Source organism: Cupressus sempervirens, chromosome 3 (genome assembly GCF_028749045.1).
Source record: "Cupressus sempervirens isolate cs-2001-9-10 chromosome 3, ASM2874904v1, whole genome shotgun sequence".
NCBI lineage: Eukaryota > Viridiplantae > Streptophyta > Pinopsida > Cupressales > Cupressaceae > Cupressus > Cupressus sempervirens.
The window spans coordinates 681,447,126-681,474,295 of NC_143120.1; the positions used below are offsets into that span (position 1 = coordinate 681,447,126).

The following is a 27,170-nucleotide window of genomic DNA, read 5'->3' on the forward strand; positions in this document are numbered from 1 at the left end:
AAACAGTCTAAGGCATACACAGGAAACTTTGTAGGTTCATCCTCAGACCTACCAATTCTCAAATTCGTGAACCTAGGGAACTATATAAAGTAGCTTCCATATTGTTGAATTAACCTTTGATCTTCAACAGATAGTCTAGGCATGGGCACTTCCTTCAGGGACATATAAATCATTTCTATTAGCAGGTCATGAACCTTCCTAAAATCTTCCAAGGCTCTACCTTTCTATAGTAGAGGGAAATACTAGAAAACTATCATTTCTTCACTCCACACTCCATGAGGAAGAGGGGTAAGATGACAATTATAGACAATGTAGTAAGTTAAATAGGAAGCCATATAAAAATCCTCTCAGAATTCCTTAGCACGTTTGAGTTGAGACCTCATTGAACTGGCAATAATCTCTACCCAATCCATCCACTATTCACCCTTCAAAATGATTTCTATATACCTATACATCCATTCTTCAAAAAGAAGCACATCAACTGAACCTTTTACCCTATGCAATACCACCACTAGATCATGAATATGGGGCTTTAGGTGATCTTTAGTGATGACCTTGGGGAGCTTAGAACCTCTGCCATACATGGTTTTGGTCCATTTCCTAGCCATGGTATTACAAAATTTAATTGGGGTCTCTTGGTATTTGGCCTAGGCTTGAACAGGGGAGAATGCAGCAGAGGTATTTTCTGGCAAATGTAATATAGAGGCAACATTGTCTCTTGAAATCATGAGTATCGCATTGCCATTTTTACTTACAATACTCTTTCTTTTAATATTATAATGATCAATACATATTTGTAGGAGTTCAAGACTCACAAAAGTTGAGAGAAAAGCGGTAGCCTCAACGAAACCACTAGTTAACACTTCCATACATCCATTCACTTCATTAGCATATTCAAGAAAATTTGCTTGTAAATTCTCCAACTTCACCCCTTGCAAATTCATATCACAGATGACTAGTTTTCTACATTCTAGGCTTGAGACATTACTGAAGAAATGTAATACTGACCTCATTCTCAACCAAACAACAAGGCTTCAAATAGATAAAGCTTGGAAAATATAGATATTTGCAGAAGAAAACAAGGATTGCTAAGTTCTCACCTGTATTCCGTTGAGAAATCAACAATTTTCCCTATCTCCCTTAACAACTCCTCCACAATTTCAATTCTTTGCATGATAATTAAAAAGGAAACTGAATGAGTTTTTCTTAAAGGAAAGTGTTTATGTGTGGAAGTATAGGATGATTATTAGGCATTAATGACACATCACCTCTTGTTAGCCTTCACACGTTTGAAAGCTTTGTTGCATGAATTTCTATTTAATGACTTCTTTTTCGGATGTATTGATAATGATTAGGTTAATGCGACATCCGATCACTTTTCTGGCTGAAGATTTCCACTTTCCCCAATAATGATGACTTCCTTCCTTGGAAATAGAAATGTCCTTTTAATCATTGTTCTCTGACATGATCATTAATTGTCTTGCAGGATGACAACGTATGTACTTTATGATTTGAAGTTGCCAAACACCTCCGTTGTTGAACAACTTTGAACTACTTTGAACTGAGGTTCAAAGTCGTTCAAAGTGATTAAGACGAAAGCTCCATCGAGTTGATGTATCACCTACCAAAAAGATCATTAGTATAAAACCTTTGGTTGAATTGCTTTGAACTACTTCGAACCAAGGTTCAAAGTGGTTCAAAGTGGTTCAAGGGAAGGGACCGTGATCGTGGGCACTAGTTACTTCAACCATTCACTTTGGGAGACGGTGAATACATGGGCGACAAGAGAGGGACTTCAATAATTGAATGGGAAAACATTTGAAGCAAAAACTTTTGGCAAATAGCGTCTCTATATGCAACTAACAAATATCAACCCTATATGGTCAACTTTAAAAACATCCTAAAATGTGCTTTTGGCCTATTTTTAAGTGATTTTTACTTCAAACATGTAACTAACGATTCTTTTTTCACCAAAATTTCATGAAATGAAATTGTTTTTCTTAAGAATGTTCTTATCTTTCCATAAATGTAAGGTTTGTCCAATTCTGTGTTCAATAAGTAATTATTACTTATTTTCTAGTGGATTTACATATAAAGTATTGACTAACACACTACTTGAAAAATAAATATAACTTTCAAATGGTACATTTTTTAAATCCAAAAGATGCATCACATTCTATGTGTCTTCTATTATAAGCAAAAAAATAAAATAAAATTTTTTGGCAGAGTTTTGAATTAGTTAAGGTGGTCAGACATGAAAGTTTTTCATTTCCAAAAATACCAAAGTCAAAAATTAATTATTAATTATTTATTTAGAATAAAAATACCCATAAATATGTGCTACATCTAGGCATGAGTCTACTACTTATATCTAGAATTTTATTTTAAAATATTATCATTTGATTTTGATTAAGGTGATCAGACATACATCTACGTCTTATTTTTGTTCTGAAATTTTTGTAGTATTGCATTAAAATTCAAAATTTTGACCAATCAATATTTTTTTTTTGAGATAAGTCCTAGTAGTTTAGAAACTAGATTCAATTTTTTAGAGATTTTTTTGTCTCAACTTTTTGATATAAAGTTAATAACAAGTAGAAAATTGCATCTCAAGTTGACATAACCCTAATTTTCTAATTTTTTATTGCCACTTAAGAGCGTAGTTTGGTTGACCATGATCCTGCACATACCGAATAGGTGGTCTTAAGGGGAGATCAAGCAATAGATGGTCTTAAGGGGAGGTTAGGTAATAGGTGGTCCTAAGGGGAGGTCCTAAGAGGTTGTCTTAAATGAGATATCCATGTCTAATTTAAATAAAAATAACAAAACATGTCTAATTTCCCATATCCAAGATAAATGATCCAATGTATACAAATTTATAAAACAAATATCTTATCAACATTAAATGTGAAAGTATAAGAGCTATAGAGACATAGCTGAACTAGAGCTCTACAATAAGTACATAGGTAAGCTAGAGCTCCACAAACATTATATTGTTAGGATCCTCTCTAGTTTTTATTATCTCTAGAAGTTTTTCATGTTCTTCAATAGAAAATTTCCACTTTTGATTTCCATGACATCCTCTTCTTTGTATTGCTTCAAATTGTAACGTTGTTGCTATAACATGGTTATTGTAATGTAACACTTTTCCTCCAGGCTTGTATTCAATAAATTCAATACCACTATCGGTTACCCTTGTTTTTTGATAATATGTTCCTTCAGTAACAACTTATCCAATTGGATATGATTATTCATCAACATCTATAGTTACTTCTAGCAACTTTTGTTTTTCTTTTGTGCATTTTAAAAGATAATAGTCCACATTTTTTGCATTATTTGCTAAGGCTTGAACTACAAAAATATCTCGTGCATGTATATAAAAATAGATAAATATAAATTAATTTTAAAATGAATATACATTTATATATATGTATATGCACACAAGCCTGCCATAACTAAATCAGAAATGCACTCATAATCAACTGAATACAGGATCATGAATGTCAATGTCAATGTTAGTATCTTCAAAAGGAGGCTTTCTAACTATCTCCTTCAAATTCCAATTTGAAACATATCCATTCACAATATTTTCACATACACTCACTAGATTGTCCTTAATGCAGTCATCACAAAAACATGTTTTCTCTCTTACATTAATTACATGAGGTTTATGGTTTCCTGTAGTCATCACTTGATGTAAACTTCTAATAAAAAGAATTGTTTGACAATTGCAGGATTAGATTGATCTATATTTGTTACAAATACAAAAAGTAATTGTCATATTTCAAAATAAATATTTAATAAAAACTCAAGAATTTGAAAAGTACATTAAAAATAAATATAAAGTTCACCTTTCACTTTCCAAAAGTAATGCTTATTGTATTCAGTATCTTGAGTAGCAAAATGAACTTGGCACCATTCAAAAATTTGATTTACACTCTCTATGCTATTCCCTGGATATACATACAACATCCATATATATAATTTAAAATATATGCTACTAGTATTAAACATGCACATTAAATGTAATTTACCTGCAAGTTCATGTTGTCGAAGTGCATGCTTTATACATGCTCATGCTCCATCATGCTCCCCTTTTCAGTTCAAAGAAATTCCATAAAAACCTAACATTGGTTCTCGCATGTTGCATTGCTAACTAATTAAATGCTTTTACAAATTTGAATTGTCACGCGAACATGAAATGATAAGTAGAAACAATTATCTGTGTACATGTATCAAATTGAAATAGGCATGTACAAATAATTATAAGTTAAATTAAAGCTAAATAAATGTGTAAGTTCACATGTATACTAACCTACACATCCATCAGACCAAATCCAATGCTTTGAAACATTTATTCCACAATTTCTAAGATCTTCAGAGAACATTGCAAAATAATGAGCCGCATAACTCCTATCATGAACTCTATCATCACTAATATAGAAATGAACCTCTTTGATGATGATGCGTTCATTTTCATCCAACCTTTCTATCTCATCCACCTTAAATTGTGCATGTCTATAGGTCACTTGCACAAATATTCAACTTGTTCATAATGAAAATATTGCCCTTGAAGCTCTATTTGAGGTGCAAATGTATAATTCTTAGAAAAATCTACAACTCAAAGTATACAACTATGTGAAAAATAATTTTTGGAATCACAAAACTATTTACCTTGCCATCGTGCACCATGACAATGTTGGATATGTGGATATATCAATGGATGAAACTTGTTCATAAACTCATCATAACACAATTCACTCTCCTTCAATACAATTTTTTTGGATTCATCTCCTGTCTTGTTTTGGTATGTCTCATATTCATATCACATCCATGAAACTGGTGCTGATTCATTAATATTCTCAATTTGCATTGAAAATTTGCATAAATCTCCACAATCTTCACACTAATTTTTGATGCATTGCACTTTGAACTCATCTAGATCTTCTAATTTATCACATAATATGGACTTCATAAATTGTATTGTACTACTAGGGATGACGAAATTAGAATCAAGTAATTTCGTAACTTTTTTATATTGTTGCAAGTGTAGACCAAATTCAACATGATTTCTTCAACAACAAGTTTCACGCATCTTATTTATGTGTACAAAGGAAGGACACAAACTCTCAAAAATTCTTTGACATATTTTGACATTTGAAAATTCTTGCTTGAATGTTTGAAATAGTTCACTTTGAGTTATATCTATGAAACATCTTGGATGTTCAATTTTGGCCCCTGTCTCTTTATCTTTAATTTGTATAGTATCACATTTGTTGGAAGAAACATGAGAATGTCTGGTCCAAAATTCAATAACTTGTCTTTTTACATCTTCATACATTTTGTCTTTTTGTGGAAATCTACAAATATTCACCCAGTTATTCTCAATGTTATCATCTAGCATATTTCTCCTCTTAATGTATCTCTGAACAATTCTTCTAGATATATGTAGTACATCAAAAATTGCATGTACCTATTTTCTATGTGTCAATTTTCTACTAGATATAGTAATCATCAATGCTTTATGTGCATTACTCAAATCACCTCCTTGAGTTGTGTTGTCAATTTTGTTATAAGAATTTTGCAAGTTTTCAACTATTGTTTTATTAATATTATGCACATAGTTTTTCCTGTTATCAACACCCAACAATTGCAAAATAGGTCTCATATCTTTTCTCCTAAATAACTTGACAAATAATTGTACTTGTCCAAATATACTTTTATCTTTCAAATATTCTTCCCACATGTTTTGACAATTTTTTTTAATAGTGTTATCATTTATCATATCTTTAGATGTAATTTGGTTAAAAAGTAGTTCCTCATCCAAATCCATCGAATTTTCTATGCCTTCTAATTTGTTTCTATCATTAGAAGTGCCAGTTTCTTCCTCTTCATTACTTTCATTCTCTTCATGAATCTCATCCTCTTTAGGAATTTTAGTAGGTTGGTTTTGGTTACGTTTTGTATGATATTTTATTTTGTCATCTCTTATTCTATCATATTTCCTTGATCTTTTCCTTTTACTGCCCATTGAATACTTTAATTTATAGAAACAAAAAAATTAATTTAGAGTTCACTAAATACCAGTAAATGCTTCAATATAGAATACATAAAAATAAGAAGACAGGAAAAAACACCTTAAAAATATTCAATCTTTTGCATTTTTGATTAAATCCATGAAATAGTTGGTGAAAATGGCTTCAAAAATTGTTGCCTTCCAAAAATGCTCTTTTATTTTTTGCTATTTTCTATATTTATTAAAAAAAAAAAAAAAAAAAATCATTTTATATGAAACAACCAAATTAATCGCTGGTGGTCTGATAGGCCGACGGGGGTTACAACCAAAACACTTTTCACCAAAAGAGTTACGGCCAAAAACATTTCAATTGTAACTGTCTATGTGGCATCCTAAGTGGCAACCACACAAGCAAAAATAAGAACTTCTATAAACATCTCACTTTGAAGGCCAATTTGATGTACAAAAATGAATTTTTTAAAAAAACTAAAAATATACCTTTGTAGGTCTCAGAGTCAAGATTATGATCATATAAATTTTTTATTATTTTGATTATGGATAATATGTTATAATTTGAAAATATTGCAAGTATGTATTTTAAGATTTAGGAAGATGTCTATTCAAAAATAGGAAAAAAATAGTAAATCATGTTAAAAAATTATTATTTTTTAATGTTGCACTAGAGGAGAAAGTCTTCTTCAAGAATATGTAATTTTTTTAAATAAAATATGTAGATTTGATGGAAAAAGTTTGATGGGAGAAAAAAATATCAATTTTATAACTTTGACTTTGACCAATTATAATATTAAAAAAAAAGACCGAATTTCAATATTTCATTTTTGGTACACTAGATATACATGTTAACTCTAACATATTCCATAATTAGACCAAAATATGATCATTTGCATATATTTGTTTGATGGGAAAAAAACTCTTTATTTTTAGCATTTTCAAAAATTACAAATATAAACCTCATCCAATTTTACACATTTTATTAGTTTATGTCAACTTCAAATTCTAAACACAAATGCCAATTTTATGTCATTAAAGTTGCAGAGTTTAAATTCCGATATCACTTTCCTTTATCAAAGGTGACACAAATTAGTGCTTTTACCCTTTAAGAATATTCTTATGTAGATTTTATAATGTTTTAATTAGATATATGTATATTGTAATTAAAAAATTCTCCAAGTACATATTTTAACACTTGAAAAAATATCAAGTTTGAGAATTTAAAAAAAAATCATATAAAAAAAATTTAAAATTTTTATGGTGTTCTAGAGGAGAGAGTCCTCTTCTAGAATGCATAATTTTTCTCTAGGTTAGAATAGATTTGTTTTGAAAAATGTGGTGGGAGATGAAAATTATCAATTTTGAGTGAGTTAAAATTTGAATCATTATAAATGACAAAAGATAGGTCTAAAGCCGATTTTTATTTTTGATTGTTCTAGCTATATGTGTTATCTATAACATAGTTTGAGATCAAAGGGAAATAAGTTTATTTTCACATAGTTTTATGGTGGGAACTAGACCCCTAACTTTTAGCATTTTTCAGTAGCTAAAAATTGATCTATAAAAATTAGGAATATATATTGATTATTATTCCAAATAATTATTAAAAAATATAATCCTAAATTTCATGTTGGTCTTAGATTGTTTCTGACAATTGAGTGTCAACACAGTTAACAAATTCTCAAGATAATGCTGAGTATAATACAGAAGTCGAGCTACAATTTATGTCGAACCATAAAATTCAATAGGTGCCGAGCAATCTTTAGGTGCCGAGCAAAGTTCAAGTGCCGAGAAAAGTATAGATGCTGAGTCACTATAGATGCCAAGTGAAACAGAATTGCTATAGGATCCGAGTGAGCTAGTTTTCCTATATGTGCTAAGCATCAACAACTAGTATGTGTCAAGTAACATAGAATCAACATATGAGTTTGTTCCTACACAAACTCAAATTTAAACCATTTTTAGAGCCGACATAGGATGAATCTCAAAGGATCTTGAAGATAAGAATGAATTTTTTGAATTACCTATGTAATTAGCATGCAACCAATAATAAAATGGAGAAGGCATGCAACCAATAGGAAAAGTGCAAGTAATGAGCAAGAAATGAAGATTTAATATTGATTGTAGATTCATACCTAACCCTAAGTCTTCAAAATATTTAAAAGGAGAATGAAACCCCATTATGTGTGCACAGGAGAGGATATGTATGGGTGGAGTATAGCGAAGTGTAGAAAGGTACAAGACTTAATGAAGATTAGAGCAACATAGCAGAATCCAGTTGTTGAAGAATAGAATATTAGAACCTAGTAGAGTGACATATCAGATCAAGCAAGGATCAAATCAGTAAGAGCAGAACAAGGATCTGAAATCAACAATTGAAGATTGCATGTAATTAGGTCAAAGGCTTTCTAATACTCTCTAGAAATTGTATTAGATATGGAAATCCTATGGACTTAGGTTGGCCTAACAAAAATTTGTAAATCCTTTAATAGGGTGGCATCTCAAGTGAATGTACAAAAGTCCTTTAACCAAGCCTACTTTTAGTAGGGTAGTGAAATCCTTTAACTAGGTCACTTTTTATAGAGTGTAAAGTCTTTAAGAGGAAAGGCCTTTCATAGGGTAGACCATTGGAAGTGGTCAAACATTGTAACCTTGAACAGTTACACATTGCTATAGTGATATTTTTTGGGTGTCATCCCCACCCCAATTTTACCCTCTCATTTTGGAGGGTTTTTGGGTCACCAAATTTGTGTGTTATCTACTTTCATACATGTCTTTACTTTCATGTTTATTAGATAAATCAAATGCATGTGAATGATCTTAGTTAAAAAGATTTCAAAAGTTTAAAGTTAGTTACTTCTGATTCAACCCCCCCCCCCCGAAGTAAAACTTCCCACTTGTTAATTCCAACAATTGGTATTAGAGCAAGGTTCTCACAAGGAGAAGCCTTACAGCTTGGAGAAAAGATCTAGAAATGGAAGTCTACAAACTTGGGGAGATCATAGAGAATCAGGAAATTAACATACAACTTGCTTTACATACTTTGGAAGAAGTTAGAGGAGAACTGAAGAAATCCTTAAAAAGAAGAAAAGAGATTTCCATAGCTGAGAATGACACATAGTACAAGTAGATTGACACCTCAAATATATTTTCAAATGGAGATTCCAAAGAGTTTGATGCAACAATAGTAGACCTGATGGAGAAGAATAGAGCACAAGTAGAGAAATCAAAACACTCAAGCTTGAACAAGAATCAGAAGCCATAATTCTTTGTGAGGTAACTAAACAGAAGAAAAGAGCCATTGAAGACAAGGCTATGCTAGAAGAAGACAAGAGAAACCTTGGCAACATACTAGAAGAAAAGTCAATTGAGCTTGCAAGAATCTCAAACATACAATTAAACACCCTAAGTCAGATGATGAAAGCACATCATGAACTAAATGTCAAGGACATTGAGATCTCTACATTAAAGATGCAAAATGAACAACTGAAAAAATGACCTGAAAAGAAAGGAGATTGCAGAAAGCTTCAACAAACCTAATGAGGCCATCAAGTACATTGAGTAGCTACTAAAATCACCAAGGGCTAGCAATGACACTTTAGCACTAGGTTACATTAGCACTGAACAAGGAGAGTCCTCTAACACTATAGAAGAAAGGAGTAACAAAGGTAAGAACACTAAACCTACTTGTCATTTCTATGGTAAAAGGGGACATACTTCTAATGTATGTAGGAGCAAGAATTCCCACCAACATGACAAGCCTAAGAATGCAAGTTATTGCCATAAGTGTAAAAAGCAAGGACATCAAGCACATACTTGCAGGACTAGGACTAACGAAACACCAAAATTTGAAAGTTACTACTAGAATTGCAAGAAGTATGGACATAGAGCTTTTGAGTGTAGATCAAAGCTTATGTGGACATCAAATCAAGTAGCAAGGGAAGCTAACCATGTTCATCACTATAATTAGGATTACAACACTAGGTATAGCTATCATTACTGTCAAGAATATGGACACATTCCTAAAAATTGCATAAGGACACATTTTAGAGGAAACTACAGTAGGTGGTTGAGCCAAACTACATGTTTTAGTTGCTTGAAGACTGGTCATATCAGTAGAAATTGCCCAAAAAAGTCAAAGGCACCCAACTCAACGAATGACAAAGCAAAAGAGAAGGTAGATGTTGAGCATATCAAAGGAGAAATGAATAAGACATGGAAGAGGAAAGTTGAGTATAGCACGTCAAATGAAGGGATCACTTCACCTAATAGGTCAAGTGATCACACTTCATCAAACTAAGTAAGAAAAGGGATAAGGGACTGATTTATAAAGTTTTATTATACATCAATTCCTAGAAAAGAAAGTACCAAAAAAAAAGAATAGATCAGCATGAACAAAGATGCAAAGTTGAAAATTCTAGATTTCACAAGTGTTGCCAAGTTGCCCTTAGATGTCGAGTAAGTAAAAATTTAGTGTAAGCTAAGTTGATTGTCAAAATTGAAGGAGCAAAATAATTAGTAGGAGCCAAGTTGGTAGAGGAAGTTGAGTAAAGAAGAAATCTCAGTTGAAGTCGAGCAAGTAATACTCCAATGGAAGCCAAGTGATGCAAAGGCAATCGAAGCCAAGTAATGTAGAATCCTTTAGAAGCTGAGTGGACAACTGTAGATGTGCTAAGCATTAAATGCATTGAAAATAGGGTATATTATCGTATTTTCAATCATTTTTCTTCATCGAGAATGAAGAGAAAAGATGAGAAAGAGTGCAGAGCAAATCCAAAGTAGAGAATCTAGTGTATAAGAAGATTTTTATAATATTCCAACACAATTCCATTGATTTCAAGGTATTTGCGATTGTACCAAGCTATGTAGTTTTGTGTTTTCTTCGTATTAAAACCCTAGATTGTGTAAAATGGCTTCTAGCTCTAGAAAAAATTAGGAGAAGGAATCATTTGAAGTTCAATTAGTGTCCAAAGAGGTTAGACAATGTGGCTTTCATCCAATCCCAGAGGTTGCATACAAAAATGACCTAGCAAGAGCCCTATCCATCATACCCCCTAAGGTTGTAATGGTTCAAGATGTAAGGAAATGCTATAATTGCAAAGTTGGAGCCATAAGTGACATGGAAATGAGGAGGGCATATAAGAAATTGTGTGAAAATGGAGTGTTGAAGGAAGAGTACAAAATTGTTGAGAGGAAGGGTTTAACATGAGCCCTATATTTCCGTACAGTATTCAAGACTTAATGGATTAGACTAGTGCTGAGTAGAATGCATGATGGAAGCTTATGGTTGGAGGATGGCCCTATAAAAATCACAAAGAGAATTGTACATAGAGTGATAGGGCACCCAACTCTAGATCGGCCGAATATCGTTAAGGGTGATTCTAAGGAGGTAATTGAGAAGAACATAGGTTCAAAATGGAATAAGAGAGGGATGACAATTGACACTATCCAAGACCCTCTAGTTGACTTTGTTGTTAGGGTCATTGCACACAAATTCTATCAGTCCACCAGACTCAACAGTGTGCCTTGCATTGAAGTAGATATAGGATATAAATTGGTGAAGAAGGATCACACATATGATCTTGCAGAGCTGCAACTGTAACAGATCAATGAAAATCTAGGAGCGATCAAGAGAACCAAGGGAGCCCAATGCAAATTTGGTTCCATTTTCATATGTATTTTCTTTTATGTTCAGAATCAATTTCCTTCTTTTGGAAAAGTTGCATGGAAAAATGATAGGTCTATCATAGTTCAAGTCAATGAATACATAGAGCAGATGGGAGCTAATTTTGAAACCTTGATGACTAGTTATTTTGAGGATTTTAAGAAGACAATGAAGCAAAGGCTTAGAATTCCAGTTTCCTTAGTAGAGAAACATGTAAATGATGTATGTTTTCTTGTAGATCTAGACTATACATACATACAAGCGGCCATACCAAGAGTGAGATGGTTAAGACCTCTTGGGTATGAAATAAACATAGATGAAGCATCAGTAGCAATAACTACATTATTGACAAATGAAGTTAACAAGGATGCACCAAATTTTGGAACCTATGATGTGGTGAGATCTAAAGTGGATATAGAGTTGAAGACTACCTCCATTTTGAAAAAGAAAGATAAGCTAGTTAAGAAGCTAAAAGCTAAATTTGGGGAAGGCATTGTAGAAGAAGTAGAAGAAGAAGGTGAAGATGCCAAGGGTGATGAAGAAGAGCAAGATCAGGGTCCACTTGTTTTAACCCAAGGTATGGGGGAGGATGCAGATGAAGAGAAAGGTGTCGAGCAAGAAGCACCAAAGGTTGAGCCAAAGAAGAGAAAAGCTCAAAAACAACCAACTACATAGCCCAAAGGAAAGAACAAGAAACTAACAAAGCCAAGCCCAACCAAGCCAACTACAAGGGCTAACACCAAGGTTACAACACAAGGGGCAAAAGAGCAGGAAAAATAGAAGGCAACAGAACAAGGAGGACCTACAGAGCAGAAAAAGAGAAGAAAGTATGTTGCACCTCTTGAATTAGACAAGGAAAGAATAGAGTCTGATGAAGATCAATTTAGATTGGTAAGCTATTCTGCTACATCTAAATTGGAAAACATTTGCAATAATATTAGAGATAATGCGGATTTATCTAGTCTAAAGACCATAGATTTCAATAAGTTGTCAAAGGAACAACAAAACATAGTGGAAGAATCCATTTACACTATGATGGCTAAGTTCAAGACTACCCCACTTGAACTAGATAATTCAATGCCTAAGGAGCTAAGTTCATTAGTTGAGAATAAGTGGCATTACTGTCTCAAAATGGAGAAAGAAGAAGAGAAAATCCCTAAGGAGGAAGAGGCAATACAAACATTGGTGAACTTGCCTACCTCAAGGATTCTTAATAAGAAGCTAAGCATTGATGTAGTACTATTGTAGATTTCAGCACTAGGCTCGAGCTCTACCAAGGTTGCAAGGGTACTTCACTATGGAGACTTTGCACTTGATGAAGAAATAGTCATACACAGTTATGACTCAAGAACCATGAACCTTCAATAGATAAATGAAGTGAAAGAGGCACTAGAGAGGAGGAAGAAACAATAAATACTTAGAAATGAGTATAGGTAGAAGCAAGCACTAGTGGAAATCAAAGAAATTTTTCTTGATGCATTTAGCTTGCAAGTAGCTGATGAAACCTAGCCCATCATGGAGAAACTATCCAACATTGTGGACTAGGTACAAAATGAGGACCTAGAAACTAATGTTAAATTATTAGAATGGTCATAAAAGAAGTTTTAGATGAAAGTAAATGAGAAAATATCAAGTGAAATAGCACTTTCAGAACTTGAATTGGCAAAAAAGATTGAAAAAGTGAAGAAAGTATTTGAGAATGTATTATCATTGTACACAAAGTTGTGTGATTCATCATATTTCACACATGAAACCAGCCAAAGAATACTAAGCTTGGAACAAAATCTCAAGATTTCCAGCACTCAGATACCAAAAGATCCAGCTCAGAGTGAGAAGCATTTTGCTGCTATGCTTCACACCCAAAAAGAGTTAGCTGTGTTGACTACTGAAGAGGCCAATATTAAGGCCAAGTTGATGCAAATTCAATATTCCATTACCCGACATCTACAAGTACTCCATAAAGAACAAGCCTATGCAAAAAATGTTCTAAAGAAAGATCCTAATCTTTCTACTTTAGAAGGCCTTGTACATCCTACAACAGAGACAACCATCCAGTACAAGTCATTGGAGATAGCTTTAAATAATTGGGATGCTTCTCTCAAGATGATTATGGAGGTAAATAATTTTTTTTTGGCAAAGTATTCTATTTATCCTTAGGACCCTTTGACATAAGTGTCAAAAAGGGGGAGATCATATAATGTTTTGGATATAGTGTGTAAATAAAAAAGGGGGAGATATGAATAAGAATGCTTACAAAATACATTCTTTGATGGGAGCAATAAAGAATATCCAAAGGGGGAGATATTCAAATTCACATTTTTAGGAGCTAATAAATTAAAAAGGATTCAAAATTGCAAGAAGATATGATAGGGAATAGATATAGAGTATAGGAAGCAACAACAGGGTACATAGATACAAATAAGGGCAAATAAGGAAAAAAGTATCAGATATATCAGCATAAGACATATTCAACACAATAATTTTGGTTACAAGAATGGTAATGGCACATCAACTTAGGGGGAGTTACAAGATTTTGAGGTATACATAATTTTGAATAAGTTTTTGAAGTCTTGTACATAATATGTAGTATACTCATAGAGATCAGATTTGTAATGTTTAGTTAAGTGTTTTGGCCACTCATGTCAAAGGGGGAGATTGTTAGTCTCGGATTGGTTTTGACATTTGAGTGTCAACACACTTAACAAATTCTCAAGACAATGCCGAGTATAATACAAAAGTTGAGCTACAATGTATGTCAAGGAAAAAAATTCAATAGGTGCTGAGCAATGTTTAGGTGCTAAGAAAAGTTCAAGTGCTCAGCAAAGTATAGATGTTGAGTCACAATAGATGCTGAGTGAAACAAAATTGCTATAGGAGCCGAGTGAGCTAGTTTTCCTACATGTGTCGAGCATCAGCAACTAGTATGTGTTGAGTAACATAGAGTCAACATATGAGTTTGTTCCTACACAAACTTAGATGTAAACTATTTTTGGAGCCAACATAGGATGAATCTCAAAGGATCTTGAACGTAAGAATGAATCTTTTTCATTACCTATGCAATTAGCATGCAGCCAATAGGAAAAATGGAGAAGGCATACAACCAATAGGAATAGTACAAGTAATGAACGGGAAATGAAGATTTAATATTGATTGTAGATTCATACCTAACCATAAGTCTTTGAAATCTTTAAAAGGAGAATGAAACCCCATTATGTGTGCATAGGAGAGGATATGTATGGGTGGAGTATATTGAAGTGTAGAAGGCTAAAAGACTTAATGAAGAACAGAGCAACATAATAGAATCCAGTTGTTGAAGAACAGAGTATCAGAACCTAGCAAAGTGACATATCAGATCAAGCAAGGATTAGATCAGTAAGAGTAGAACAAGGATCTGGAATTAGCAATTGAAGATTGCAAGTAATCAGGTCAAAGGCTTTCTAATACTCTCTAGCAATTGTACTAGATATGGAAATCACATGGACTTAGGTTGGCCTAGTGGCCATTTGTAAATCCTTTAATAGGGTGGCATTTCAAGTGAATGTACAAACATCTTTAACTAGGCCTACTTTTAGCAAGGTAGTGAAATCTTTTAACTAGGTCACTTTTTACAAAGTGTAAAGTCTTTAACAAGACAAGCCTTTTATAGGTCTGACAATTGAAAGTGGTCAAACATTGTAACCTTGAATAGTTACACATTGTTGCAGTGATATTTTGTGGGTGTCATCCCCACCTCAGTTTTACTTTCTCATTTTGGAGGGTTTCTGGGTCACCAAATTTGTGTGTTATCTATTTTCATGCATGTCTTTACTTTCATGTTTATTAGATAAATTAGATGCATGTGAATGATTTTAGTTAAAAGGTTGTGAAAAGGTTAAAGTTAGTTACTTCTAATTCACCCCCCCTCTTAGAAGCAAATTTTTCCACTTGTTAATTCCAACGCTTCATCCATTTCTACACATTTCATTAGTTTACTTCATTTTCAAATTCAAAATACTAATACAAATTTTATGTGAAAAATTATACTTTTGTTAGTCTTTTCCTTTACAAAAGGGTGACACAGGTTTGTGCTTTTACCCATGGTTGGGTGACAATGTCAACCAACCAATACCTTCTATTTTCCTTCTCTATCATTTCAGCATTAATGACAACATGAATGTATAATGGCAATAACATTCTCCCCCTTTGGTATTAGTGAAAATAAATTATGTACTTAGTGAAAATTGTAGAACTCCCCCTACATACATACTTCCTTCTCATTATATCCTCAATATAACATGTGGTTTGTAAAATCTTTTTCAAAACTCCTTTTGTACATGAAAATCCTTATAACTCCTTAATTAGATATCATATTCCTCCTTTCATTATATACTTTTACATTCTCATTCATCATCATACTTATATATGTTATCCCCTTTAATAAACACACACACACACACACACACACACACACACACACACACACACACCCTTTTTTGACACTCATGCCAAAAACTTAAAAAATAGAAATTTTTACCATAGGAGAACTCCTAAGTGATAAATAAACTTTTGATGATTCTTCATCATAATTGTCATGGTATGCCTTCAAAATCTTCAAAGTTTTTTTCTCCACCTTTAATTTGGGTTCTGGATAAACCATATGATCTACACATATAATCCTAGTGTAACAATTAGGTCTTTGCCCTTCTTGACATGTCCCTACATTAGCTCAAGGTGAAGTATCAAAAGACCTTGCATTTCGTTAAATTTTGCTCTAGTTTTTTCTTCTTCAAGAAATAATCCATGTTGAATTCTAGTAAAGAATTTGACCTTTGAATAATGGACCATATTTGATCTTGCATCAGCATTAAGTGCATCTGCACTTGACGTCATATCTTCACCAACTTTATGCAGTTTGTTTATGATGTCATGGGTGAGTTGGGGAATATCACACAATTTCATAAATAGTGTAAGAACGTTTTGGACTATAGAGTCCAACTTGGAGACCAAAGTGGAAAGTTCCACTTATTGAACTGCACTGTTATTTGGAACTTTTTAATCTTGTGAACATGTTGTGAATGTCATGTCATCTTTAACATGTAATTTCATGCTTATGTGTGTAATCATCTAATGCACTTGTTATGATTATGTACTATCTTACTTAATAAAAAACATTCAATATGTACTTAACCCTTATATCAATTAATTTTTCCTAAACCACCCCATTGTTGTCTTTTCCTATTAGAACTTCAAAGTTTTCTTTCATTTCATCACTTGCCTCCAACCTTTCTCATCCTTGTTAGTTTTTCACACCTTTCTTACTAGCACATATTTTTCCTTGAACCCATAACTCATAATTTTTTCATATGAACTTACCTTTTTAAGTATTCCCAGCTCTTGATCACTAACATTTCTAATTTTAAAATTTTCATTTAGTTCTTGAGTTTAGTCATTTCATATTTGTATTGGGTGTGAGAAGACGCCTCATTATCTTCAATCCCCTACTCTTAATAGTTCTAAATATAACTTTGAGCCAAAGGTGCAAGGTTACAATTATCTATTTACTTTGAGCATTAAGTGTGTTATAGTCTATATATTCCTTATCCATAATAATAATTTTTCATTCGATCTCTTTTCTGAAATTGCATGAGATCCACAATCAAAATTGTTACATCATCTTTGCTCCCTCTATTTACTACCACCTCCACAAGTTTTTTGCATGACCATAGTAAATGCTCACTTACTTTTGAGACACTCATTGAATCCTTATTGTAAAAATCCCTTGCCAAGTCCATAGCCTCTTGATTACCCACCTAGGAAACAAACTATGAAACCTAAGAATTTTAATTTCATTTAAAATATAAACCATCCTAATAAGAAGCAATTGGTTTCATAATCTAACATTAGACTTAGAAACCAAAGCCTAGTAATACTAGTTGGGTACGTACCTTATCCCATAATCCATCAGATGCTAAAATTAAAAACTCGCAATTAGGCGTAATGCTAAGCTTTGACAACTCTGGCTCTGCAATTACCCATTTCTTCATCTTTATATTGCCTATACTTCGCGATATGGCTAACTTTCCCTCTGCTCTCCATACAACATTGTGATTATCTACATAACCGCACTACAAGTAGAGATCATAATTTAGATAGTGATTACCAGGTTGGAAAAGATGTGAATATTGCTGAAAAAAATGTTTCATTGTATTATTGGTATAACTTTTGAGTTGTTTTCTAAGAAAGATGATTTATTAGTTAAACATTTAAATTTTGCACTTCTCAAAATTCTAGATGAAATTTCAAATCAGTCTCATTTATACAGGGCAAGTCTCCACATGCCATGTTAGTATGTGTTTTGTTAAGGTATCTGAAAAAGTTCAAAATAAAAGAGACAAACTATAGTACATTAGAAACCCCAAACTTGTGTAGCTGAAGTGGCAACACATGATTGCGAGCTTTTTTAGAATAAAAGATAGTAATCATCATTAACAAAAAGAGCATTTTAAATATAACTATTAGTAAATTTTTTGTTGTTTTATACTGCAAACTATGCAGATCATGAAGATGAAATGCTGAAATTTTCGAAAAAATCCATGATATTTTCGATTTTTTGAAAATTGATCAACTGTACGATTTGTAAAAAGAATAGCCACATCCAAAAAGAAAAAAAACTACTACATCAACAAGTATAATTATTAAATCAATAACTTACAACCATTTGAAGGCCTTAAAATACAAGGGGCTCTCCATGGTTTCTTTAAAAAATAATTGTAATATTTACCAGATCTCTTATCCGTTGGCGCTCGTCTTCCCTTTCCAAGCTATGGTCGTGTTTAAGGGCTTCAGCAATTCCATCTTTGCTTAAAACTGCACGGCAACTACCATCTTACCTTCTTTTATCAATGCTGTCACACAACAGGCCTCGCTGCCAATGCATTGAAATGGGCATTGTGTAAGATTTATTACAAACGACATATTCATAAGTTTGACTAAAACTACTTAAAAAGTAAGATGAGAAATAAGCTCTTCTGACCGCCTGCTCCATGTCATCATCATCTTCTCTTACTTGGATGAATGCATCCATCATGTTTTGCCCGAGTCGCTTAGCAGCATATTCTGCAGCCTTACTACCGCCATGTCCATCAAATACCCCGAAGAAAGCCTAAACAATAAAATGTTTAATGTATCACAATGTAGAATGTTGCATTGACAGATGAAGATTTAAAAGCTCTATCTGGATCTGTTTATTATTTCCCCATTCCTTCTGTGATTTAGAAACATAGAATATGCAGAGAATGTGATCTTTAATTTATTATCCCTTGAAAACACAACACAAATGTAATTTACCCGATGAATTTGAACGAATTTGTTTTCCTATGTGAAAATATTAGAGAAATACACGTGAGACACATTTCGTAGACTTCCATAGCGTTGAGAGTCTGTGCTACAACAAACCTAAATTTAAATACGAAAACAAATGAGAACCTGCCAGTTGATGACCAAATAAGGAAGACGTGTTAGAGATGACGTGGTTGATGTCCAACCACCATAAACCAAGACAAAATCTCAACAACCTCACCGCACAAATAGATTGATATAATAAATAGGTGGGGACTGAAATGAGAATTTGGAAGAGCGTTCATATCATTATTGTGGCTTCATTTGTTAAATAGTCAAAGTTTGACTTACTTTTTCAAGCTTAATTTCTTCTTTAGTGTGTGATGTTTAAGGCTAGCCATTTCTCACATCAAATTTCTTTACATCACAATCATTACTATTGTCATTAATTCTTTCATAATTAAAAAAACCTATCATTTATTTTACATCTCTAGAATTCTCTCTCTCACAACTTTCTTTATGTAGTGTAACACTTTCTTTCTTTCTTTGTGGAATCTAATACCCTCCTCATGTACTTTACCCAATTACTATGCTCTATATGTTTTACTATTAAATCGCAGATTGTTAAATAAAAGGAATTGTAATCTAACTATGGTTAAATCATGTGGCCACTCCATTCATATGTTCTACTTGAAAATGATTGAACCATGTGCTCTTATGTTTCTTATCTTAATGCATGCCACTTAATCGTTAAGTGTCACTATTTTATTGTGTGACCCACTCCACCTGATTCTAACAACATTTACAAATTAACTTTACGTCTAGTTGCCTATAATATTAGCCAAGCCTTGTGGCAAGTCTTGTCAAGTCTCCCCTAAGTCAAATGGTTATTCAATAGTTAGATTTGAACACAAACTAATTGCTATTAGATTTTTAGAATGTTGACACATCCAATTTTAGAAAATTAATTCCATTTTATAATATTTATTATTTTAGTGTTGTGATTGATATTTTGAGAAAACATGGAAGAGAAATTACATGTAATAAATTTGATGTACATTAATCTAAAGATGTTTTTTTTTACTAAGGCTTAAAAAGGTCCTATAGAAATATATTTTGGAGGGATCTAGAACTTGATAATAAAAAATCCAATAAAATAGAGAATGACCAAATAAAAACCCCACCATCAAAAAAATTATTAGCAACATTAAAAAACTAACAAGATAATTCTCAATCTACACAAACAATACACAAAACTACCTTACAACATTATAGAGGTTTTTAAATGCTACTAGAACTTTGAGCACAAACAAAGGTTTTTTCTAAGTTCCCTTAACCCTAAACATGGATTTTAATAAGGCTTCAAAAACCTTGTATATAATAATACATCACATCTCTCATCTCAACAATAATTATCTCAAGAGGACAAACATTCTCATTAATGGGATAAATAGAGGAGGAAAGTAGTCATTGTATAGTAATATCATTGATCTTAATACCATAGGTCTCCACCTACATGTAGGAGATGTATATCCTCTAAAGGAGGTAATAGAAATGCGATCAAAAGGAACATAGGAGACCAAAACAAAGAGATAAACGAAGAAAACAAGTCCAAATAAGGCCTAGACGAGGTTAGAGAAATCATATTCACACAAGAGAGATAAGAAAAACCAAAAGGGGTTTAAACAAATATGACAATGTCATACCCCAAACCAAAGGTTTGTTGTAGAACACAAAACACAAAGAAAAGAACCCATGAAATTCAAGAATACATTGACAACATCTCATGAGAGATGGATTATTTTGAACCACTACTAATGAAACTTGGGTCAATAAGTTTGACTCAAAACCTAATCTATTAATTCAAACCAATTTTCCTCCATGATTCTAGAATTGGATATGTTTAAATATCATGTAACTTTCTCATACAAGTTTTATGTCAAATGATATTCAAGAGGAAATATTGCAAATGGATTTAGTCTTGCACTTGGCTACTATGTTCTCATTTCTTGTGAATGTGGCACCATATGTCTTTTCCTCTTCCTCCTAGGGAGTGAGTTAAGAAGATCAAATATCTCTATTTCTATTTATAATTCTTGTTGAGGGCCTTAGAATACTTATTTCTCTTAAAAAATCACTAAAATTATGGAAGGGCATGTAAATTCCAAATACTTCTTTTGAAACCAAAAACATCTTGTTTCTTGGCACACTTATTTTAGGCTAAACAATAAGGCATAAAGGAAAAGTAATATAATCTTCTATTGATGAGTATTGTAGTGGATCAAGTCAAAAGAAAAACCTAGCAGAATCAAAATTATGTTTCTTCAATGTGAGAAATATTATAAGATTTTCATTAGAAAATTTTTTTAGGTTTTTTAAAGGCACAACTACCTTGCAAATATCTTAGCATTTCCTTTTCCAAAGCTTTTAAGAAGTCCTCCTTCTAGTTAAATTTTTTGAGACTAGTTAAAATATGATATCTTCATGGAAATCAAGATGGCTATCTCTGATAGTTGAATATTTCTAATTTCATGTATTCTTAGGACAATCCAAAGTTTTGTAATGTTTCTCCTTTAAGATCCTAGCCCTAGATAAATATGTTAGAGATTTTGTTTGTGTATAAGGTTATATGTGAAGTAATCAAAAAAGGGAAGTTTAGGGAATTGATCCTCAAAGGGAAGTTAAGGAGATTGATTCTTTAAATTCCAACTCTAGGGCTATTAGATCTAAGTAGATTAATGTAATTTGAATGATGAAGGAGAAAAAATGTAAACACAGATCTAATGATTATAGAATTAGAGAAAGAATGTAGGATCCTTAAAGCCCTAATGTAGAGAGAGCTATGAAATGCAATTAAAACTATATATATATATATATATATATATATATATATATATATATATATATATATATATATATATATATATATATATATATATATATATATATATATATATATATATATGGAAAGTAAATTTGTTGAAATTAATAAATAAAATAAGAGACTTACCCTAAATAGTGAATGAAATATAGGATCTAATTTTTTTTCCCTTTGTACTGCTTTGGGAAATAAATAGATTTAGTTTTGGATTTGGAATTATAAGATCTACCAAACCAATAAATTGTTTAGCTCTAGGTTAGAGTCGACCTATTGGGTGGGTGTTAATAAAGGACAAGATCAATTTACAAGGGTGGGGGATGCAGTGCATCAATCACAAAACATATTTTAGATCTCTAAAGTTTAGCAAAAATGGTATTTGAATTTGTTCATTGGTTTTCCTTCCAAGATCTATAACTTACAAGAAAAATGGTTTTGTTTTGTTGATGGGGGGTTTTCCTTGGTGAAACCCTAGTTTGGGAATTAACCTTGAAATTGAGATAATTGAAATTCTAGAAATGTAAAGTAAATGAACAAATTCACCTTACAATAGGAGGATTTCTCAATCAAATGCAATAAGCTCACTTTACCAATTTATTTGGATCAAGAAGATGTGATTGTAGAGGAAGGAAAATATTCAAACCCTCTTGTGATGGCAAGCTCCACTATCACTAATGGAGGAAGCTGAATCTTGAAAGATTGTAGCATGAACAGGGAAGATAGATGATGAAGAATCCTAATGAACTCCTTTCAATATCCTTGATAGTACCTTGAATGCAATATATATCTGCTCTCCAATGGCTTACAAAAGGATCTCCTTGAATGCACTTGAAGATTTCTTGAATGCTTGAATGCATTTTTGTGGGCTTGTGTGTGATAGACAGATCTCATATGCGTGTTAATGGAAAATGACAAAATTGGATGTGCTTATAGAGGATTTGGAATAAACTTTCTCCCGTTCACTGATTGGGTAATGAAATAATGGCTCTACTTAAACTTGACACAAGGGCTGAGAAGGGGACCCAAAATAGGTATTGGGGAAGGGATGCACTAGATCCCTAACCTAGGTAAGAGCACATTACATTTTTGAGCTAGGGTAGGGAGGCACTACATCCCTAACCTCATGACCTAGAAATCTTGTAATGCCCCACCAAGGAACCCAAAAGAACTTAACCTAAAGTTTCACTAAGTTTTCCAAACATTTTTTTTTGAAAGATAATAACATAACATCAATAGACATAATATAACGGAAGCAATAACATACACATAAACACATACCATAAAATAAATTACAATTCTTAAGGGTCCCATGGCGTTGAATCACATTTAAGTCTAATTAATACTAAAACCATTATATAACACATCCACACTAAAGAATAACTACAAGTACGAATCCATTTAAATAATATAAAATTATCTCGAATGCCACTTGGCAATTAATTAGAATGCACAATCATCCACTGTACATGTCGCATGGTATGAAATGCTGAAAGAATATACATCATAAAATAAATTACATCATCTCTTAAGATCCATGAATTAAAATATATCACAATAGGTATAACCATCCATCATAGCACACAAGAACAAAATGAAAAAAAAATTAAAAAATAGTGAACTCCAACCATGGCATAGAATTGTTAGATCTCAATGGTAAAAGTAAAAATCACTACCACACGACCTCATGGTAACCCAAAAAGGGTCCACTCTCACTGTGTTGAGGAGATAAACTCCAGTCTCCTACAAATATCAATAATACAAGTCAAAATCAACATCTAGGTTCAAAAAAACACCTAAAAGAAAATTATCTCAAAGGGTACCAAGACACAAGTGACATCTAAACCCAGAGACAACAATGACACGTAGGAAATCTACTATGTAAGTGGCAAGTGTCATTGCATGAGCCAACTCTAAGGTTACTCAGGTAGCCTGACTAGACTCTGACCCCCTAGTGACTCTATGCAACAATAGTGGCCTTTCGTACTGAAAAGGCATACTAATGAAGCAAGGTCACAACCAAGCATCCTATATATTCCCATCCTAGTTTATACTAGCACTCAAGGCATGGGCGAGAAAAAATAACAACTCTTATTAATTTAGTTTACTCTCATTTAATGAAATGCTATCATTTATTAAAATAACCTACAATGGGTTACCCATGCAACCCCTTTAGGGCGCCGACCTCCATTGCAAGCCACTTCTCGACATCACATACAAATAACCTAACCTAAGCTCAATAAAAGAAAAAGGTCTCATACGACTACAAAACACACATCAGTTCTTAATTAAGTAACTAGAAAGTAGTGAAAACATCACTGATCAAAATTATAGATTTCATCAATACAAAATCATGACATCACCTAAAACCAATAACTCAACTAGGAAAGAATCCAAATATAACTAATTGAAGACTCAAATGTTATATCAGAAAACTCACACCATTCACCTTAGTTCCACACAAGAACACTAAAAGCAATAACCACCAATAGATCAAACTCATCGTAGAAACACATGACACATCACCAAGGTTGGGTGTAAAAGATCATATACAAACACATCATCATGGCATCATAGAATAAACCCCTAAGCCTCTAGTAAACATCTTGATTTGGTCAAAGAACTAAGTCAACTCCAAACCCAACAATCAAGAAAACATACAACTGATAGTGTAGTTTCATAGTTTTATTTGGTTTTGAAAACATACAACTTGAGTTAATAGTAAGGTTCAAGTTTACGTTTCATAGTAATTTTTTGACTTTACTAAAGTTTATAAATTTCTCCATTACAACTTAACCCATTTTCACTTTTATACTTGAACATACAATCGACACTAACTCGCATAATCAATGTCTTTATTAAAACTACAAAATAAATAAAATAATAATTATTAAATTATTAAATAATAATTATCAAATAATTGATAATATAAATTATTCATACCCATAATCATTATTTAAAATCTAACAAAACTTTATTCAAAATTATTAAACAACATCTAATATGAAAGTAATTAGTTAAATATAATTTAAAATATATTAATTAAATTAATTAGCCAAAAATATATTTAATAACATTTATTAAATATAATTTATAAAACCTATTAATTAAATTAATTAATAAAAACTATATTTGATAAATTTTATTAAATAATTTTTTTTTAAAAAAACATATAATAGAAAGGTGTAATTTTAAGGTGTGTCGGCTTGCCATTCATGATGGTTGTTGTAGCAACCCCGCTGTAGTTACAGTAGAGTACTATTGTGTCAGTAATTGTACCTGCTATGGTAGCAGCAGGTTTGTTGCGTATACAATAGTGCTACAATGCGAGAGGGTGTGAGGAGGAATGTGGGTGGGGATTGGTGGCCTCGTCCAACATAACATTTAATTTTTTATATTTTTTCTTTTGTTTAATAAAAACAAACAAAAAATTGCCTCCCCTTGACATAAAATTTGATATGATATATATATATATATATATATATATAAGAAATTCCCCCCAATTAAACAGATAGGAGAAATATGGAAAAAAAAAATCTATATAAACAATCTAAATTTCATTTTCAAACCTAACTCATATTGATTCTCTAACATTTCACAAATGAGGGTTTGCTAATTTAGAATTCATATAGAGATAATCTAAAAAATTAATTAGTGAGAATATAAAATATTTTACTTAAAATAATTTTTTGTTAATCTTCTATATGCAATACAATCATGCTAGTGGCTACTAGGAAATTTATATGCACCCATGACAATGTTAAATAGTCTTAAGTTTATTATAAACAAGTGAAATATAGTGAAAAGTGCAAAACAATGCATATAAGTTTCACTGTAGATGATGCCTGCAATCACACCTACTCCTTTTGCTTTTATAACTTTTAAAAAAAAAAATCTTTTTTCAAAAGTTCTGTGGGCTCTTATTTTTAATTAAAAGGAGACAATAAAAAAAAATTATTTCTTTTCATGTGGGATAAATCTTATCTTGGCTTGACCATGGCTATAACGCCCTGCCAAGGGACCCAAAAGAAATGACCTAAAGTTTTACTAAGTTTGCCAACTTTTTTATTTTTTAATAAGAAAGTATAACATACACATCAAACACATAGTAGTGGAAGCAATAACATGTAATCAATGTAAAAACATACATAAGAGGTTACATCTCTTAAGGATCCCATTATCCTGAATTACATATAAATCTAATCTAATACTAAGTCTAGCAAATATGACATCCATATGAAAGAATAATTATAAAGTCCAATGTCCATTTAATATACATTTGTTCTGAATGCCTCTTGGCGAATTAGTTCGAAATGCTCAATCATCCACTATACATGTCACAGGGTATGAAAGGCTTAAAAGAATATACATATATAAAAATGAGAATACATGATCCTCCTCAGATCCATCATAAAAGTACAATGCAAATAAAAGAACCATCCACCATACATGATCCATCCATCCATCATGAAATATAACCATCCATCAAATGATACATAGAAAGAATGAAAGTAAATGTAAATAAGGAATGCTCCAACCATGGTTACTATGAACGAATCTCAAAGGTAAGAGTATAAAAAGCACTACCACCTGACCGCATGGAACCTAAATGGCCCACTCCCACCGCACTGAGGAGATAGTCTCAAGTCCCAAACAGGATATCAAACCACATATCAGAAGTACACTCTAAGTCCAGGAAATCCTGATATTCTAAATCAAAGGGTTCCAAGATAGGCTGATATCTATACCCAGAGGCACACAAGACATGTACGAAACCTACTATGTAAGCAGGCAAGTGTCATTGCACAAATCACACTAGAGTTACCCTGGTAGTCTCTCAGGACCTCGGCCCCCTAGTGATCCCTATGTGGCCACTAGTATCCTCTCATACTAACAATACATACTATGGAATGCAAGGTTGCAACATTGCGTTCTCTCTACTCCCATCCTAGTCTATACTAGCACTTGAGGCATGGGCGAGAACATACAATTAATTCTTATTAAGTTCAGTTTACTCTCATTTAGTGTAATGTTATCACTTATTAAACAACTTACAATGAGTTACCCTAGTAGCCACTTAGGGCCCCGGCCCCCATTGAAAGCCACTTCCCGACACTACAAGCAGATAACCTACTCTAGGCTCAATAATCATATAAAAGTCACTTCGGTCCTATACAAGTGACTGGAAAGCATCATAAAGATAATCATAATAATCACATCAGTTCTCCACGGGAAACTAGAAAACATCAAAGATAAATCATAAAATCCATCGGTTCCCAACAAGC

At 32.5% G+C, this 27,170-nt stretch overlaps 1 pseudogene; it reads right to left on the bottom strand.

Annotated features, from left to right (window-relative positions):
* Nucleotides 1-17,269: 17,269 nt before the first annotated feature.
* Nucleotides 17,270-27,170, bottom strand: part of LOC149568560 (putative protein phosphatase 2C 53) — a 74,871-nt pseudogene continuing 64,970 nt past the window's right edge.